This window comes from Pongo pygmaeus, chromosome 5 (assembly GCF_028885625.2).
Source record: "Pongo pygmaeus isolate AG05252 chromosome 5, NHGRI_mPonPyg2-v2.0_pri, whole genome shotgun sequence".
In the NCBI taxonomy this organism is placed as follows: Eukaryota; Metazoa; Chordata; class Mammalia; order Primates; family Hominidae; genus Pongo; species Pongo pygmaeus.
Window position 1 is genome coordinate 40,148,438 of NC_072378.2, and position 18,137 is coordinate 40,166,574.

General features: G+C 44.9%; 1 protein-coding gene across 3 annotated transcripts in view; it reads left to right on the plus strand.

Moving 5' to 3' along the window:
* The first annotated feature begins 223 nt into the window (after positions 1 to 223).
* Positions 224 to 18,137, plus strand: part of DAAM2 (dishevelled associated activator of morphogenesis 2) — a 119,717-nt gene continuing 101,803 nt past the window's right edge. For 2 of the 3 annotated variants that reach the window (XM_054490872.2, XM_054490878.2), the window contains exon 1: positions 224 to 377. The gene's annotated coding sequence lies outside the window, so the exon portion shown is untranslated. The remainder of the gene's footprint in view (positions 378 to 18,137) is intronic. The other variant, XM_063666185.1, reaches the window with a different exon arrangement.

An 18,137-nucleotide genomic window follows, 5' to 3' on the forward strand; every position in this document is an offset into this window, starting at 1 on the left:
CCATGTTTCCAAAACAGAAGGGGCCCTGAGAAGGCTCCCTGCCAAAGTAGGGAACAGCTACCCTCATTGTACGCCTCGCCCTGCCGGCGGCGCCCTCCCCCCGCCTCCGTTCGGTCTGAAAGTGTGAAAATTACAAATCCCAAGAAACTGCAATCAGAACTCTACCTAGGGAAAATTCAGAGTATCCTTGCCATAAATATCCCGCTCCAAGACGCCTGACGTCAGAGCGGGGCGGGCGGACGGGCGCGAGGCCGGGCCTGGAGGGGCGGCAGCCGCGGCTTCCCGGGGATAGCGCGGAGCACGCAGGAGCGAGCGGAGCGTGGGCGGCGGCGTCGGACCTCGGGCTGCGGGAGCGCGGGCGCCCTGGGGTCCTCGGAGTAAGTGCGGCCGGCCCTGGAGCTCCCCGTCTTGGGGCCGGGGCCGCGGGGAGCCCTCTCCGCTGGGCTCCTACACTTCTCTCCCCTCTGCTTTCTTTAGCATGCCCCGCGGGGCTTGGGGAGGCAGCGGCTCCGCAGGCTGGCGGTTTTGTTTCTCCAAAGTGTTTGCAGGAGCCGCCGACCCCGGAGTGGGCTCCCAGGGCCTCTCTGTGTGTGAGTTGTGTGTGTGTGTGTGTGTATGAGTGTGATTGCGTCTGTCTGTAGTGGCACATCTGGACATAGGAAATGTCTTTGGAAAACTTTTTAAAAATGTTTTCTTGCGGCTTTGAAACCTGACTGTTGGTTGTCACAAGTGGACAAACACAGAAGATACCCCCGCAAAACTGACAACTTTTTGGTGGTGGCTTTTCCGGGTTCAGCTTGAACCTTCACTCGGCTGGGCTGAAGTCTTCACAAGCCCCCAGCTCCCACTTGCAGGCCTGGCCTCTGGCCAGCGGGCAGGGCAGCCGTGAAGTTCTTGTTCTCAGTGGCAGTGGGACCCTGGGCGGGGGAAGGGGCATCTCAGGAAAGGGGTCCCTGGACTCTGGGGCTCTCAGCACCTGCGGTCGCAAACCAACCTCATGCCCTGACTTTACCAGGCGTCGGGACTCTGACTTAACCGGGGAATGAGGGACTTGGTCTGGCGGCAGGTAATTTTGTGAAGAGAATGAGAAAGAAGAGGGAGAGGTGGTGGTGATGGCCAGGACGCTGTGGCCCTGTGTCCAGCCGTAGCTTGGGAGTGGGATGGATGGTTCTGCCACATGGCCACGGTGAGGTACGTGCCAGGTTCTCTGGGAGTGCCGCGTGTGGTGCCCCAAACAAGATGCAAGCTCCTAACATAAAGAGACGTGTCTGAGCTGTGGGGTGGAGGAAGGGGGGCGGTGGGGGAGAGGGAGAGAGATTTTTATCAAAATTGAACACAGATTGCTGAGGTCTGGGCTTGATTTAACTCTTCTCTCTCTGCCTCGGCCACTTCTCCACAGTTTTGGAGTGGATTTGGAACGTTTCTCAGAGGGTTAGAGGAAAATCACACCTCTCCGGAAAAGAGTCCCCATAGGTTTTCCTTGATGCCCACGTGGGAATGAAAGCAGCTTCCCATCTTTAAAAAGTTCAAAGTCTTGTGTTTTCCCCCTTCTGAGTTTGGTGTTAGTTTCCTGAGTTTCTTTGCAAAACCAACTGAAGCGGGGGATGGATTTTCCCTAGGGCCTAGGGCGGAAAGTGTGCTCTACGGTGAGTAGGGGAAAAAAGTAGCAGTGGGGCTGTATGGATCCATCATCCCTGAGTAGCACAGTGCCAGGCACTGCCTGTCAATAGCTGGGTTCCACAAAGGAGTGACCACAGACAGCCTGAATTTTCAGCTTTGAGCTAGCCAGGTCTCTGGTTTTGTATTTTGCAATAGAGCCAACCTACAGTGTCTGGGTGGGAGGAAGATTACTGGACTCTCCCTCTGTGCTAGAAAAATGAGAGAATGAAGGGACAGGGAGGAAATCTGGATGTAAAAACAGACCCACAGGAAGTTAAGATTCAGGAAGGATTTTAGAAATTATATAAATTGACCCCCAGGGACGTTCCATAAAAGATGGAGCAGGCAGCAATGTCAGAAACAGACTCATTTAACTTCAGGAGTACGTTGTCGACTGAAGTGTAATGAAGGGGGAGGAAATCATCCCATAGACAACGTAAACAAGGGTGCATGTAAACAGGAGTCACTGGTCCCCATGAGATGCACATGCCTGCGTGTATTTACACATACGTGACTGTGTGGTGATGGCCATGGCCTTAGGCATGGGAAGATAAATGGTCTATTTCTTCATCTGTGCTGGGAACTGCATCTAACCCCCATTTCTTCCTTTATGCAAACAACTGTGCTATTATTGTCTTGCTCCCTGGTAGTTGCAAACTCTTGCTCCTAACTCCCAGCTGAGTTTTCAGAGCTTTTCCTCCAGCGCCTCGGATGCTGAGGGAATACTCGTGCCCCCATCAGGACAAAAAGAGGAGAGAACATTCTCCTGGGCATTAGAACTTAGAGAGTCAGGGGCTCAAGAAGGCGGAGGCTGTGCAGGCAGGACCAATAGGAAGGCCGGTAAATGATTTTGTTTTTGGTGAGCGTGGAGGAAGTTGAAATACTACTGCTTGCTGTGAGAACATGTTCTCTCCCCAGTCTTCTTTCCCGACTGTCTCCAAAGTTTTTGATGCAAAACAGGTTAAACTCCCCATTACTAAATAGCCTTGGATCCAGGTGTAAAGAATGAAGATAAAGGGCAAGTACAGGCAGTAGAGAAGGCATAGAGATAATGAAAGATGAGGCTTTCTTATTTGATTTTAGTAGAGCCAATGGAAGTAACAAGTTTAAATGATTTCATTCATTTCCATTATTTAAACATAGAAGACTACCCAGGGACAGAAGGGACCCCTCGGAGCAGGATTCCCAGAAATACTCTTATCCCAGCATACAACTCCTCAGGGACAGGTGAGGGGCAAGAACTGGGCTTTCAACTCTTTCTACATGTGGGGTTTCTGGGAGTGCTGCGTGTGGGATCAGTGGAGTGCTGATGCTTCTGGGCTTGTACTAGGAGACATTTCACTATGGCTAGGATGAATTCCCAGGCCATGGATGCCTAGGCTGACATTGAAGCCTTCTCATGGCTCATTCTGTCAGTTCAATCTTCTGGCCAGCTCTTTGGTCATCTTTGAGATTAGATTAATTAGATGGGATGCATTCCAAGACATCCTTGAAGGTCCAGAGGGCAAACACAGCTGGCAGAAAGAACAAGTTGAAGGATATCCTTGGCTTTGATAGCAGATGACCCTCTAGATCTCAACTCTGTGTCGAGGATCCTGTGTCATTCAGCCCTGGACTTCAGAGGCAGCCTGACAACAATGGAAAGAGTGCAGATTTCTGATCAGCTGCCTGGAGAGAGAGAACTGTGACCTAAATATGAATTAGTAACCTGGGCTACATGACTTATTCCTTCTGAGCTTCAGCTTCCTCATCTGTAAAATAAGGATAGTATTTCCCTCCCCAGGTTATTATGAAAACATTTATGCACAAGAACTAAGAACAGAGCTCAGAATGTTGTAAGACCCTTAATAAAGGGAGTGCGGTATTTTTATTTTTCAGGTTTTCAGCCATCACGAGCCAGTATTGCTTGGAAAGAACCTCTCCCCAAATCTAGCTACATATTTTCCATGATTGAAGGCCAGTGGGTGGAGTTTCTAGGGCTCTGCTCACCCTTACTTCCTTCCTCTAGAAAAGATGACCAGTGAAGATTTTCCATGAGCATCCCTGGTCCATTATCCTGAGGGGTGGGAGAAGAAACCAGGGATCCTGGATGTCTGGCCTAGAAATCACTCTTGTGTTTGTGCTCTTTAGGGAGGGAGAAGGATAGAAGAGCAGGTTGTATAAGTATGGTGGGGAGGGGAAAGGTAGGGAGGTGGAGGTAGGGCAGGAGGGTCAAGGACCAATTGAATCTTGAAGGACAAGCCTGAGGTCAGAGAGCGGGTAGGCAGCCAATCCTTGTCAAGGGTGCTCAGGTCAGAGTAATGGGGGAATCTGATGGATTGTAAAGAATGAAAGCTTTAGTCATTGCAAACATCTCCAGTGGGTATGGGGTGGGAGGCTGCCCCCCGAACCCTGATTGATACATTATCCAAGGGAGTGACTACTCCAAAGGAACAAAGGAGCATCTGATGTTAGAGAGCAGCTGCAGGTCCTCTTGGCCCATCTCAAAGCTTGTAAGTTATCCTTCAAGTTGACATTTAAGACTTTGAAGATCACATTTGTTTTTGTTTTGTTCAAGCTCCCTCTTTAACCATGGCCTGGGATGACTTTTAAGCTTTTAAGATGTTCAACCAGTGGCCAACTTCTCTTGAGATGGCCCAGAGCGGGGGTCAGTGAATTCCTCGCTCTTGGCAGCATCTATTTCTCCAACTCTCTCCACATTTTTTGGTTTGTTTTTTTGTTTCATTATGAGGTTCTAAAACTGCACAGTCAAGATGCTGTGGGGGGAGGAAGTAAGTGCCTGTTCTTGGAACCTGTGCAGCGTTATGCTAGCACTGGCCAAGACTTATCAGACTATGGTTATTAATAGGTGTTATGGGTTTCTTTCTGAGTTCACCCTCCAAAAAAAAAAAGAACCTGTAAAAAAATGAACTTTAGGCAGTTTGATGTCTCTTTCAATCCTGGCCAAAGAGGAGCTGAATTATTTGTGGTACGTCCTGTGGTTCCAAGGAAGAGCTTTAGAATCAAGCAGACAGAGATTTGAGTTCTGGCACCACCAGGTCACAAGCTTGCTAACCTCTCTGAGTCTTCTTTATCTGTTAAATGAGAACAATAACTATTCTCATTCCCCAGGGTTGTTCTGAAAATGAAATGGAATGATACATGGGAAGAAGCTAGCAAACTGCTCAGTAAAATGTTAATGCCATTCCCCTCTCCAGTTCTAAGTTCATGAAAGTACATGGGTTTAGACATTTTTCCACAGGTCAAAGTAAATAAGCCACTTATTCAAGGATTAACAACTGTGCTCAGAGGTCAGATAGCCTGGAGATGGAGACCCTTTATACAAAAGTGGCGCACAGAATAGTGCTCCCCATGCCAAGCAAATGGCAGCCCCATGTGACCCTCTATTGGAATAAAGGAAAGGCCACTAGCTCACTCACCCATGAATTTGGGCTATTTAGTGAGCTCTCCATAGAGCTTGTTTAAAAAGCTCAAACACTGTCCTGAGAATCAAGGTCAAAACTGAGGAAAGAAATCATTGAGGCAGTACCTAACATTAAAATCTAATAATGATGTCACAATGACAGCAGTACTTTAAATTTATATAACATTGTACCATTTGAAAGGTACATTGTCTCATTTAAACATCATTGACAATCGTATGAGATTGGTATTAACCACATTTCACAGCCCAAATTCTGAGGACTTAAAAAACTTACCATATTTCACACATTAAGTAAGTGGAATAAACAGAAAACAAACTGTTCCCCAAGCAGTGGGTCTCAACACTGGCTGCACATTTATAATTAGAACCACTTGGGGGAGCTTGTAAAAGTATCAATACTTGGGCCCACCCCAGATCAATTTAATTAGACTCCCTGGGAATGGAACCTAGGTGTCCATAGTTCTGTAAGCTTCCCAGGTGATCTGAAGTCTAAGCTGAGAATCACTGGTCTAAGAGGAGTGAAAAGCACCAAAGTTAGGACCCACGATACCAGGCATGGGAAAAAGAAACAGCCAAGACTTTGCTAGATTTAAGCCGTATGAGGGTGCAGACTTCGTATAGTTCTCCCTGTATCCCTGGAGCCTAGGAGGGTGCCAGCTACAAGGTAAGTGCTCAATAAACATTGGGTAGATGAACAAATGAACAAGATACCATAGATTAGAAGTTGTCAATTTCAAAAGTGAAACCCAGCTTGTCATCTTGTTTTATAGATAAAGTTTTATTGGAACACAGCCATGTCTGTTCATTTGTGCTTTGCCTATGGCTGCTTTCGTGCTGCAATGGCAGAGTTGAGTAGATGTGACAGAGACTGCATGGCCTACAAAGCTGAAAACATTTACCATCTAGCATTTCACAGAAAAGATTTGCTGGCTCCTGCTCTGGATCCCAGACATGACAGAGCAAGTATAGTAGCTTAGGGAAGGTCATTACTGCATGGTCGTTAAGAATATGGGTTCTAGAATCAGATAAACCTATGTATGATTCCTGGAACACTTACCTATTAAAGAGCCTGCAAATTATTTCACCTTTCTGATTCTCAGTTTTCTCATCTGAAAAGTGGGGATGATAATAAAATACCTCCCTCATAGGATGACTGTGAGGGTTGTCAGCCCCTGGCGGAGAGTAACATTAGCTATAGCTATGGTGGTTGCTGTAGTTACTAGCAATCAGCCACATAGAGAATAAACTAGGCAAAAGTCAAAATCTAAATCCAATATCACAAGGTAGATCAAGGGATGAAGTAGGAAAAAATAGGCAGTAAGTTTGTGTGAAGAAACACTAATGTGAGGTTTCTGAGATAAACGGTGTCCTTTTAAGACAACACAGATCAGGCCCCAGGAGGTGTGAGTGAGCTGCTTTTGTATGACCAATTGCTGTGTCGACCAGCAATCCACATCAGTCCTCAAGGGTTAACTGAAGTTTTATTGCACCAAATCTAGTCTCTAGAACAGTGCACCTGTATACATAGTTCTTTTTACCTGGAAGTCCTTTCCTCAGTCCTGGTCTTCCTGATCTACTCATCCTCCAAGGGCTGCTCAGGTGTCCCTTTTTTTTCTCAAATTCCCTCTGCAAGGCTCATTCCATCCCCCTTTTCCTCCTTATTTTCGTGAACCTGGCACACAACTCTGTCATCACATTGAACACATTGCATTACCGTCGAGGAAGGACCAAGTCTCCTTCATGCTTTCTACATGTTTGCAGCTCATAAAAGTCAAATTGCATTGTAGAATCGACGCCTGTAAGCTAAACCATGTCAATTAGGCCCTTAATCCAAGGCAATCATGTCTGAGTTTGAGGAATGAGTAGGACTTGCCCAGGTGTGATGGGCTTGCAAGAGCTAATCTCCATAACCAGAGGGACAGGAGCTACCCAGTTTATCAACTATGTGGATACTTTGTGTTCTCATCTCCCCACTGTTTGGTGGCTCCTGCCCTCCACAACACTTCTAGGGGGTAGCCAGAGACAGGGAAAGATGGAAGAAACTTAAAACCAACTCTTTGATTTCTTGTCAGCAGATGTGGTGAAAAGTCGGGTTTTGTCTTCTTTAGGCTTTTCATGGATATGTGCCAAGATAATTGGGAGTTGGTTTGGTATGTGCCAGGAGAATTGGGATTTGGCTCTTTTGTTAGCACTGTAATAGAAATATGGCCACAAATAATAGCAAACAAATAATGCACAGTTTTGCTGTTTGACTACAGAATGTGTTGCATAATTTTTATAGACTTTAGTGGCAGACTTGTTTTGGTGGCAGATACGTATTGTGTGTGGAATAATGTAAAAATGAAGTTCTATTCTGATGGTGAAGGGGAGGGCACAGAAAACTCTTCACCTTGAGTTAAATATTTCTTTTGATCCTCCCCAAATGAACGATTGGGAGCTGCCTCCTAAGAGGGGCAGGAGGAGAGGAAATGAAATACTATTTATCTATATGCTCCACTATGCACATGACACTAGGCAGGTCATTTTTAAAAATATATTCTTCATTTGATTTTTCCATATTATGAAGGTAATTCTTTCTTGCTTAAGCAAGTGAATTAATATCATGCAAAGATACATAAAGACAAGTAGAAATGTATTCACCCCCCTCTACACCCTGGTAATTAATGTTAATAGCCTAGTAATATATCCTGCTGTAACTTCATTTGTCCATACAAATACCTACTGTGTCTACAGGATGGAGGTGTTTTGCCTGAGTATTTTTCACTGAAAGGGAATCTTATAGTACATGTTACTCTGTAGCATACTTTTCTTTCCCTTGACCATATGTCAAGGTTATCCCTACACTGGATGTAACTCATTTTTATTTTTTCTGACTTCTTTATGCCTAGACTTACACAGCTTTACATATTTGGGATCACATTGTTCCTGGTGAGGTGTTCATTTTGTCATCAGTCAGCTATTAAGTGTGGTTTCATTCTGGATGATCACTGGTTTGGGTCCCTGAGCTGCCAGATCAAGCATCATCCATCACCCAGGCAAGCTTTGCTTTGGCTTTCAGGCTGCGTGATGGATGTACACAGCCTGCTGACCACCCTGGGGTGTGACTGCCTGGTGTGCATGGCCTCCTCCTGTCTCCTGGGTCTGGGGTAGCTATCAAGCATCAGGCCCCTATGACTGCCCTCCCTGCTTATCAGAGTTAGGCTTACCTCCTTGGAGCTCCTTAATTACTGAATATGCAGGAAACATAGTAGGCTGATCAATGAGATTGGAGAACAGTTTTGATGGAGCAAATCAGGTAGCATAGTATAATGGCCAAGCATGTGGGCCCTGCACTTAACTCGCCTGGCTGGGTCCACATCCCTGTGTAGTGGACACTGGACTGTGCTCTCTGACCCTCTTGAGTACTGAGTCCCCAGCTGCAGGGAGTGCTGGACGTGGTTAGCCTTTTTGGAACAGCCCCGGCTAAAGAGACTTGCTGTGTCAGGCACTCCTGCCCATGCTCCTCTCCTGGGTCACCCTGAAACCAATGGTGGTGGGGAGCTGTGACTACCTGGCCCCTCTGCCGCAATGTGGGACAATTCTAACGGGCGTGCCAGCTTCAGGGCTCCCTGTGGGTTTGGCTGAGGCCTTAGCTGAGGCTACATCACAGCTCCATTTCTCCCTCTACCCAGTGCTGCCTCCAACTAGCCCTCCTGCCTGGAGGACTTGAATCGAGGAGCCCTTCCTAACAAGCCTGCTGCCCACTGTACTCCATCCCAGAGTCTGCCTCCCAAGAAGAAACCCTACCTACTTTGCCATTTAATAACTTGCCCAACAAGTTATGAACCTTATCTGGGCTTCAGTTTTCTTATCTGTCAGATGGAGATAATAACATTTCCTTCCTCATGGGGTTGTTGAGACAATTAAATGGGAAGATGCATGTTAAGTTCCTAGCACAGCACCTGGAAAAATGCTACAAGTTTTAGCAATTTTATATGAAATTGTTTTAGAGGAGTCCATTATTTTCTAGGTAATTGTTGGTAGCTATGTCAGGATATGAAAAAGTACATTTTTCCCCCTGTGCTTTGTGTGGTTTTTAGGTGACCCTCAACTGATTTCTCTACAAATAGAGTTGTGGCAAAACTGGGCAGACTGAGTGAATGTCTTACTTTTATTGGCAAATTGGCTTTTGTTCCCCAACCCCATGCTAATCTGAGGGGTGTGGATGTATCTGGGTGGAAGCATAATGAGATGGCCTTGTTGCCAACCTGCCTGGAGACAAAGGGCTGGACAAGTTGACTTTTGGGAATTCCTCTCTACCTCACCTGTGCTTCTGCAGTATGAAGGGGGTGGTCCCAAGGGACCCTGCTGGCCCACTGGGAGCCGCCATCCTGCCTGCGTGCTTATTCATGTCATGACTGCATGGCTGTCTGCCAAATCTGATTCCTCCCTATGGGTGTTTGTTTCTTGCTCCTTTGTCCCAAGCACAGGCGGTCTTTGGTGCTGTGCTTTGAACATTCCGCCTTTCAGGTTATGTACACCCGTTGTCCATCCTGAATGCCAAAGCAGAGCTTGCCTGTATGATGAATGCTTGATCTGCCAGACTCTGGGATCCAGACTCACAGCTCATGTCTGACCACATTCCCGGGGGGTCAGTGTCAACACTCCCTTCCTTGTTTCCTCCCAGACACCAGAGCCCCCTGCCTCCAAGTTCTCTTGACCAGGGCAGGGAGGGGAGAAAGTGATTCCAGGTCAGTGGGGAGATACGTCAATATTTTCACAGTGCCAGAGGCAGCTCTGAAGTTATTTTGAAACAGATTCAGAGTTTCTGTGGACTTTGGGCTGCAGAAGGATCAAGCCATTATAACTCTCTATTTCTTTTGTAATCTCTGTCAGTGTATTAATCAGACTGTTCCCCACCAGGAAGCATTGCACTAGCAGCTGCCCAGAGATACAGTTAGGAACTGCTCGGCCCTTCCAAGACACAAAGTCAATAAGTTACCATCCTCGCTGCCCTGAACAGAGGTAATGTTATTGATGTCTGTGGCTGCCTAAATGGAAGCTGAAGCTGACAGCTGATAAACAGACCAGGTTTCTTAACTGTTAGAGGCAGCATAAGGCTGTTTTTCAGAGCACAGGCCCTGGATTCAGATGGCCTGGATTCTGATTCTGGCTCCACTTCTTGCTAGTTGTGTGACCTTGCACAAGTTATTTTATCTCTCTGTGCCGTAGTTTCCTCATCTGCAAAGCAGATTGTTTTGGAGGTAAAGTTAATACATTACTTGGTTAAAAAAAAAGAAGAAAAAAAAGCCCTTGAAATCATGTATGGCACATAGTAAGCACTAAGAAATGTTAGTGAGGATGAAGATGATGATGGTGGTGGTGGTGGTGAAGATAGTAGAGAACAGAGACCGCATCTCATTAGCTGTTTCCCCAGCATCCTGCATAGTGTCTGGCACAGAGTTAGGGCTCAACAAACATTTATTAAATAATACATCTCAGTGCCTTTTGCTGTCTACTGCCTACCTGGTCCACTCAACTCTCTACCAAAGAAAGAAATATACTCTCCATTAAAAATTTTTATTTTGTCTTAACTTTTTATTGAAGCCCAACATAAATCAGAAAAAATACACAATTTTTGAGGATGTAGCTCAATATAGTTCCATAAACTGAATATCCACCACCCCAGCCCTGCCCAAGAAGCCCCCTCGTGTCCGTCTCTGGTTACTACCCTTCCGTTATCCTGACTTCTAGCATCATAGATTAGTTTTGCCTTTTGCTGCACTTCATATAAATGGAATCATACAGTGGGTGCTTATTTGTGTAGGCTTCATTTGCTCAGCATTTTGTCGTTGTGTAGATCATTCTCATTGTTGTGTAGTAGTCCATTATGTGAATATAACACACTTTTTCCATTTTTCTGTCGATGGGCATTTGGGTGGTGTCAAGTCTGGGACTGTTGTGAGTAGCCTTGCTGTGAACATTTGTGCGCTTTTAGGTGAACACATGAATGCATTTCTCTTGGTATATTCCTGGGAGTAGAACTGCGAGAGCATTCAGCATGCATATGTCCAGCTTTAGGAGGTATGGCCAAAGTTTTATAAAGGAGTTGTGCCATGTTTTGCATACTCTTGACAGATGAAGAAGCTGTTCCAACTCAATAGTGCAGAGGCTTGACAGTGATATATGGGGGTTCCTGAGACGTTCACAGCTCCCAGGTTCTTTCTAGCTGAGAGTTCACATGTTCTAGAAAGTCTGCTGGGGTAGGCAGTCTTCTAAGAAGCAGGCAGTGTGCCAGGCATTTTCACTTACACTGTTTGACCAAATCCTCACAGCAATCCCATCAGGTGGGGAGTGGGAGTATCACTCCGTTTTCACAGATGAGGAGACTGAGGCTCAGATGAGGAAACTTGAGTGACTTGCCTAAGATGTTAGAAGCAGAAACTGGCAGGGTTAGGATATAAAACAGGGATGCCTGAATCTGAAGCTCATGCGTATTGGATCCCATGGTGACTCACTTTAGCCTCAGTGCTAACACTGGAAGGAAACACAGACACAGACTTGGGTGCTGTCTCCCTAGAACCTGTGCAGGCTGTGGGGTGGGGGCTGTGAGGAGAAGTCCTGTAAAGAGGAGCAGACATAAGCAACTCAGTGACCTTGGGAAGCCAAACTGTTTTCCTGCCCAGGGGCTGCTGGAGAGTCATGAATTTCCTGGAAGGCAAAGGCGACCATATAATTTACTTTCTAAACCAGGACTCTCAAGAGTGAAAGGGGCATTAACTGGATGGGACACTGGAGGGAATAGTCACAGACTGAGACTGTCCTGGGTAGCCTGGGACAATGCTAACCCTCTGGAAGTCTGTGGGCATTGCTGTCCTGGTCAGTGGGGCTGTGTGGGTTATTTTTAACTCTCTCAGAGCACTGTCTGGAGTTTGGCCTGAAGTGGCATCCTCCCCAGCCTCCTCTGTTTATGGGAAGAGTCTGGCGGAGCCTGGCTTTTTTCTTCCCCTTTCCATACCATTTCCTGTTCAAATGGGGCTCTGACAAGGTGAGCTTCTTTTCTCAGATTTAGTTGCTATTGAGACTCTTCTGTCAACAGATTTGATACTCCTAGAAGGCTAGGACTCTGCCTAAGTCACTGCAGTGTTTGCAGTGTCTGGTGGCAGACACAGAGTTAGCGCTCAGCGGATACTTGTTGACTGTATGTATCAATTATCCATGTGTATATTCATTTACTCAGTCACTAGCTAACTCATTCATTCATAGTCCATAAACAAGAACTTGGTTTAGATTCTTTCCTTTTTTTCTGAGCTGATGCCTATTCCACTGGTCCAGAAAGAGTGATCAGTTCTCTCTCTCTCTCTCTCTCTCTCTCTCTCTCTGTGTATGCATGCATGCACACATACACATACAGAGGACAAAGAATAAAAGGGATCAACTTAATTAGTAACAAAAGATGTGGTATCATGGGACTTGGTGTCAGGACTTAGGTTTGAATTCCAGCCTTCCACTAATTAGCTGCACCGCCTTAGATGAGCTTCTGAGCATTTCTGAGCCTCAGTTTTAGTCATGTGTGAAATGGAAATGACAGTAACACTGGTGGTACCAGACTGAAGTGAGCCGGAATGGCGTAAAGTATATGAAAAGTCCTTGGCACACTGCAAAGTGCTGTGTAAGTCTTATTTGTTAATGCTTGTGGTCATTCAACAAATATCTGGGAAGCTGCCTGGTATGAGACACTGTGTGCTGAGTCAGGTGTTGTGGAGTGAATTCTGGTGAGCAAAATTCCCACCCACCTCCAGAGCTCCAGTCTGTTAAAGTGAGGTTGATTGCATATGAGGCAAACCCCTGTGACTGGGAATTTTTATTAATAAGAAAGGAATTAGCAAATTCCTCTAAGGCCTTAAGGATTTGATGTGGGTTTCCAAGATAAGGATGCAAAGGATAATTACTTTCTTATTAAGCCCACAGCTGCATTTTCACCAGAACAACAGCAAGAAGCATCTAAGGGCTTGTGTGTTTCCAGGAGAAGTTTTGGTATAGCACAGTGATTTCTAGTGCAGATTCCGGGAGTCAAACTAGTGGGACTTAAATTCAAATTTCACCACTTGCTAGGAGTGTAGTCTTGGAAACCAAGCCTCAGTTTCCTCGTCTGTAAAATGGTGATGGTAATGATACCTACTCCCAAATGAGGATAAAATTAATATATGTAAAATACTTAGAACAGTGCCTGGAACATAGTATGTACTCCATAAATATTTATTATTATTTGCCACATAGTTTTCTTTCCATTGGAACGCTAAGTATTATACTATATGGTGTTACTGCAACACATGGATGAGGAAAGATCATTCTGAGCTGGGGGAAGTCAGGGAAGGTTTCATGGGAATGAAGTATCCTAAGGTTTTTTTTTTTTTTTTTTTTTTTTTTTTGAGACAGAGTCTCGCTCTGTTGCCCAGGCTGGAGTGCAGTGGCGCAATCTCGGGTCACTGCAACCTCCGCCTCCTGGGTTCAAGTGATTTCCCTGCCTCAGCCTCTAGAGTAGCTGGGACTACAGGCACCCACCACCACACCTGGGTAATTTTTTGTATTTTAGTAGAGATGGGGTTTCACCATGTTGGCCAGGATGGTCTCCATCTCCTGACCTCGTGATCCACCCGCCTCGGCCTCCCAAAGTGCTGGGATCACAGGAGTGAGCCACCGCGCCCAGCCCCTAAGGTATTTTTAAGGTATCTTTTATAACCTGAACAAGACTGGCTTGTTTATTTCTACCATTACTCTGTTCTTAAAGCTCAGAGAAAATTCAATGTGGAAGAATTTCCTTCCCTTAAGAAACATAAATCAAATGCCTCCTGAAACTTTGAAGTTGAATAACATGTGGTCCTTACTCTCAAGCATTTCTAAACTAGTTGATCTATTTTGCCACCATCCTTGAGCCAGAGATAGGGGACATATAGATGAGTCCTCAAGGTACTCAGCAATGTCATGGGGGAAGGATCTAGAAGTGAAGATTATTGCTATAAGAGGGAGATGCTCAAAGTGGATGGAAATTAAACAAGTCCATCTTGCTCAGGATGTAAAAGATACTAGAAAAATACCTTAGGATGCCTCTTTCTCATTTAAGAGTATTTGGGAGTAGAAGGACATTGTGGAGTCTCCTTCCAGGTATGTTATTAGAGGAGCCATTTCATCTGTTGATATGGTCAATATATGGTGCTTCTTGCAGTAGGAAGATGGACAAATGGTTCCTTTGATTCCTCCAGCCTATCTGCTATACCCATAGAGCTATGTGCCTTGCAGGTGAAAGGTATGATGAAATCATTCAGAACTGCTCCTAGACAATGACAACAAGGTCTAAAAAATGCATTCCCCACATTGCCCAGGAATGGCTGGAATTTCTGCTTCATGTGATTTATCTCTAATATTATGGCTTATTAAAAAAAAATCCCTGTCTCATAGCCAGGATGCAAAAGGAAGTCTTCCCTCTGCCTCCATCCTCAACCTTTCTTTCCTCTGCAAGTTTTCCAGTGAGGAATTAAAATAAAAAATCCTTTAGTTTCTTAAAGCATGTAAATGTAATGCTAACATTAAAATGATGCCATAGAATCATAAACATACGAAAAGATGCTTAACCTTACTTGGAATCAGGGAAATACATAAATTAAAATCACAAGGAGACTCTGTTTTATACTCATCAGATTGGCAAAAAAAAAAAAAAAAAAAAAAAAATCATGCTCATCATACTGGATGTGGAGCCAAAAATAACTCCTCTTCACTAAGGGTGGAATTAAACTGATAGGAACACTTCAAAGGGCAATTTGACACTATCTGGTAAAACTGAAGATGCACTTACCCTAAGACCCAGCAATTTCACTCCTAGGTAAGTCCAGACAAAGTCTAATACATATGGAAAGAAGATATGTTCAGGAATATTCACTACAGCATGGTTTTTAAGAAATAAAAAACAACCCATATACCTATTATCAACCAGAAGACTGGTTAAATAATTGGATACATACATACAGTGGAATACTATAGAACACAGCAAAAAGAAAAAGGAGTGCTAGACATTGTTAAAGACAGATACTAGTGACATATAATCTCAGAAACGATATGATGTGGAAACAATATTAAGTAAGTTGCAGAAGGATGCCATTGCTAGTAAGTTAAAATCATATAAAAAATACTCTTTTATTTACAAACATTTGTATGTATAATTAAAGCATAAAATTATGTTTGTGAACAACCATGAAATTCAGAGAAGTGGCTCCTTCTAGGAAAGGCAGTAAGGCAGACCAGGGGAGAAGCACGTAGGGGCTCCATTTATATCTGTAATATTTTATTTCTTAGACTGAAGGGTGGGTATACAAATGTTTATTTTATTTTTGAGACAGAGTCTCACTCTGTCACCCAGACAGGAGTGCAATGGCATGACCTCCTTTCACTGCAACCTCCACCTCCGGGATTCAAGTGATTCTCCCACCTCAGCCTCCTGAGTAGCTGGGATTACAGGCGAGCACAACTACGCTTGGCTGATTTTTGTATTTTTGCTAGAGATGGGGTTCTGCCATGTTGGCCAAGCTGATCTCGAACTCCTGACCTCAAGTGACCCACCCACCTCGGCCTCCCAAAGTGCTGGGATTATAGGCTTGAGCCACTGCACCAGGCCTATTTTATTATTATTTATATTTTTTAGATATCTAAAATATTTTTTGGTTTAAGCAAAGCTAATATTAAAAACAAGGCACAGACTCCTAGTTCGTCTCCCTTGACCATTGGTAAGTAGTTATGCTGAAGAGTGAACAGGAAGCTGTCTCCTATTGGCTGTAGGTCCATCTGGAAAATTTCAGGTAGACGTGACATCTCCAAATAGGCTGTTCTCCAAACATCTATATCTCATGTGCACATGGTAATCACTGTTTTTGACTTTTTTTTCTAATTTGTGGATTTGTTGGGATCATATTTTGATATACTGGTGGAGATGCCAAATAGGGTCATAGTAACATAGTAAAAGTAATGGCAAAAACCACGATTACTTTTGCACCAACCTAATAGAAACCAAACAGCAACTCTCTGGCTCATTCCCACACAGCAGATTGCTGGAGCCTTCTTTCTCCCATCCTTTCCTTGAGAGCTACTGGGATTTCTTGCAAGTGCTAGAAAGTGACCACACGCTGTCCTTTTGATAAGGACATGGGACCAGATAATGTCAAGTGCTTCTCATTGCCACAGGGTGAAAGCATTTTCCTCTTTCCACCATCACTGCCTTGTCTCCATGAAGTCCTCCTTCCCTTCTGATTTTCATTCATATACAGCCATTGCTCTGTTCCTTTTGCGAACACCCCAGCCTGAGGTGGGAAAGTACCCACCGCTGGGAATTGCTTCACTTTCTTTTACTTGACAATGAAGCCATGCTGACTTCTTCTCTGGTGTCTTATTGAAATGCAGTCGATTCAGCTTTTTCATGTCCCTTACTTTTTATGATAGCTTCCTTCCCTTGAAATCTGGTCTGAGCCCAATCCAAGTGACATACACTGTGTTGGCCCTGAGGGCCCTTGTCCTTGTTATGTGGCCTTTGTCCTTGACCCAGTCCGTGAACCTTAACTCTCAGTTCAGCAGAAGTGAACCCCTTATCGGGTTGGCATGGTGCTTGCACTGGGGACTAAAGTTGGGGGTGGCTTTCCTCTCTGCATCCTGCTTATTTATACATCGTATAATTCACCTTAATTAAAAGACAAAAATCATGAAATTGGGACTTGTTTGAGCAAATCGTGGGAGCGTGGTTGCTCTAAGAATGTGTATTGTTGTCTCTGTCAGGCTCCAGGCAGGAAGCAGTTGGCACTCCCAAAAGGGTTTGATGGATAAGAGTTTAATGAGAAGGCTATTTACAGAGGTGGGAGTAGAGAGATGGTGACGCACTCAGGAAGGAGCAGCACCAGGAAGCTGTTAGTGCTCCTCCACCTGAAGGTGTGAGAGCAAGGAGTGGCGTCGCCAGAGCTCTGCCTGCTGGAGCTGTGCAGGAGAGACCACTTGGCAGGAGCTGTGGACCCAGAGGGACACAGCCTCTGCCAGACTCATGGCTTAGCAGAAAGGGAATGGGGGAGTGGGCACTCCAAAATTTCAGGGGAGTTGGCACCTCCCTGAGTTTAATTTACCTTAGTCATTTCTCTTCCCTGACCAACCTCACAGGCCTCAGTTCTTTGGCTCTCATTCATGTCTCATTAAAGTCACGTGCCAGGGCTGCTTGTAGACCTGGCTATCTGCTTGGTTTCTTCTAGCTGGGGAATGGTGAAATGTTCAGGAGGAAAGAAATCTGAAGAGGTCATCTATTGTAGCATTTCCCAAACTGCCTTTGATAGAACACTAAGTTCTCACAATGGTTGTCCTAGGGAAAAAGAAAGTTCTGTGGTTAAAGAAATTTAAGTAGCCCTTTTCCATCTCCCCTACTTTTCCCCCTAGAGAGCCACAATGCTCAGAGAAGCACTGCAGTAAAAAAACAAAAACAAAAAACACCCTAGTTTTACGATGTCTAAACTAGCACTTCTCACTTTATCTAAAGGGACTTTTTCCATGGTATACCCCACAGAACGAGTGTTTTGAGGTTTGTATCAGAATTTATATTCAGCTATAGCCACATGGAACAGAAACCTGGCTAGAGTTGTTCTGTCAACTGGGGTTCTTTATTTTTCTTACACAACCAGTTCAGCAGACACACTCCAGAGTTGGTAGGGTGGTTCCACAGTGCCATCAGGGACCCAGGCTCCCTCACTTTCTCTCTTCTTCAGCCTTCTTTAGAATGGAACCTTTGTCTTTGTGCTCATTGCCTCATGGTTACAATGTGGCTGCATCACCTCCATCTTCAATCTGCATTCCAGGCAGGAAGAAAGAAAATGACAATGCATAAAAAGTGCATGCCAGCTACTTCCAGTCTCTTTAATAAGCTTCTCTGAAAGTCCTGTCCATACACGTCAAAATTCTGTTGAATAGAGGTCCCAAACTGCAATGGAGTCTGGGGGGAAGCCGAACATTTTTTAATTGGGCCTGTTGCTGCTGCAAACAAAAGCAGGGACCCATT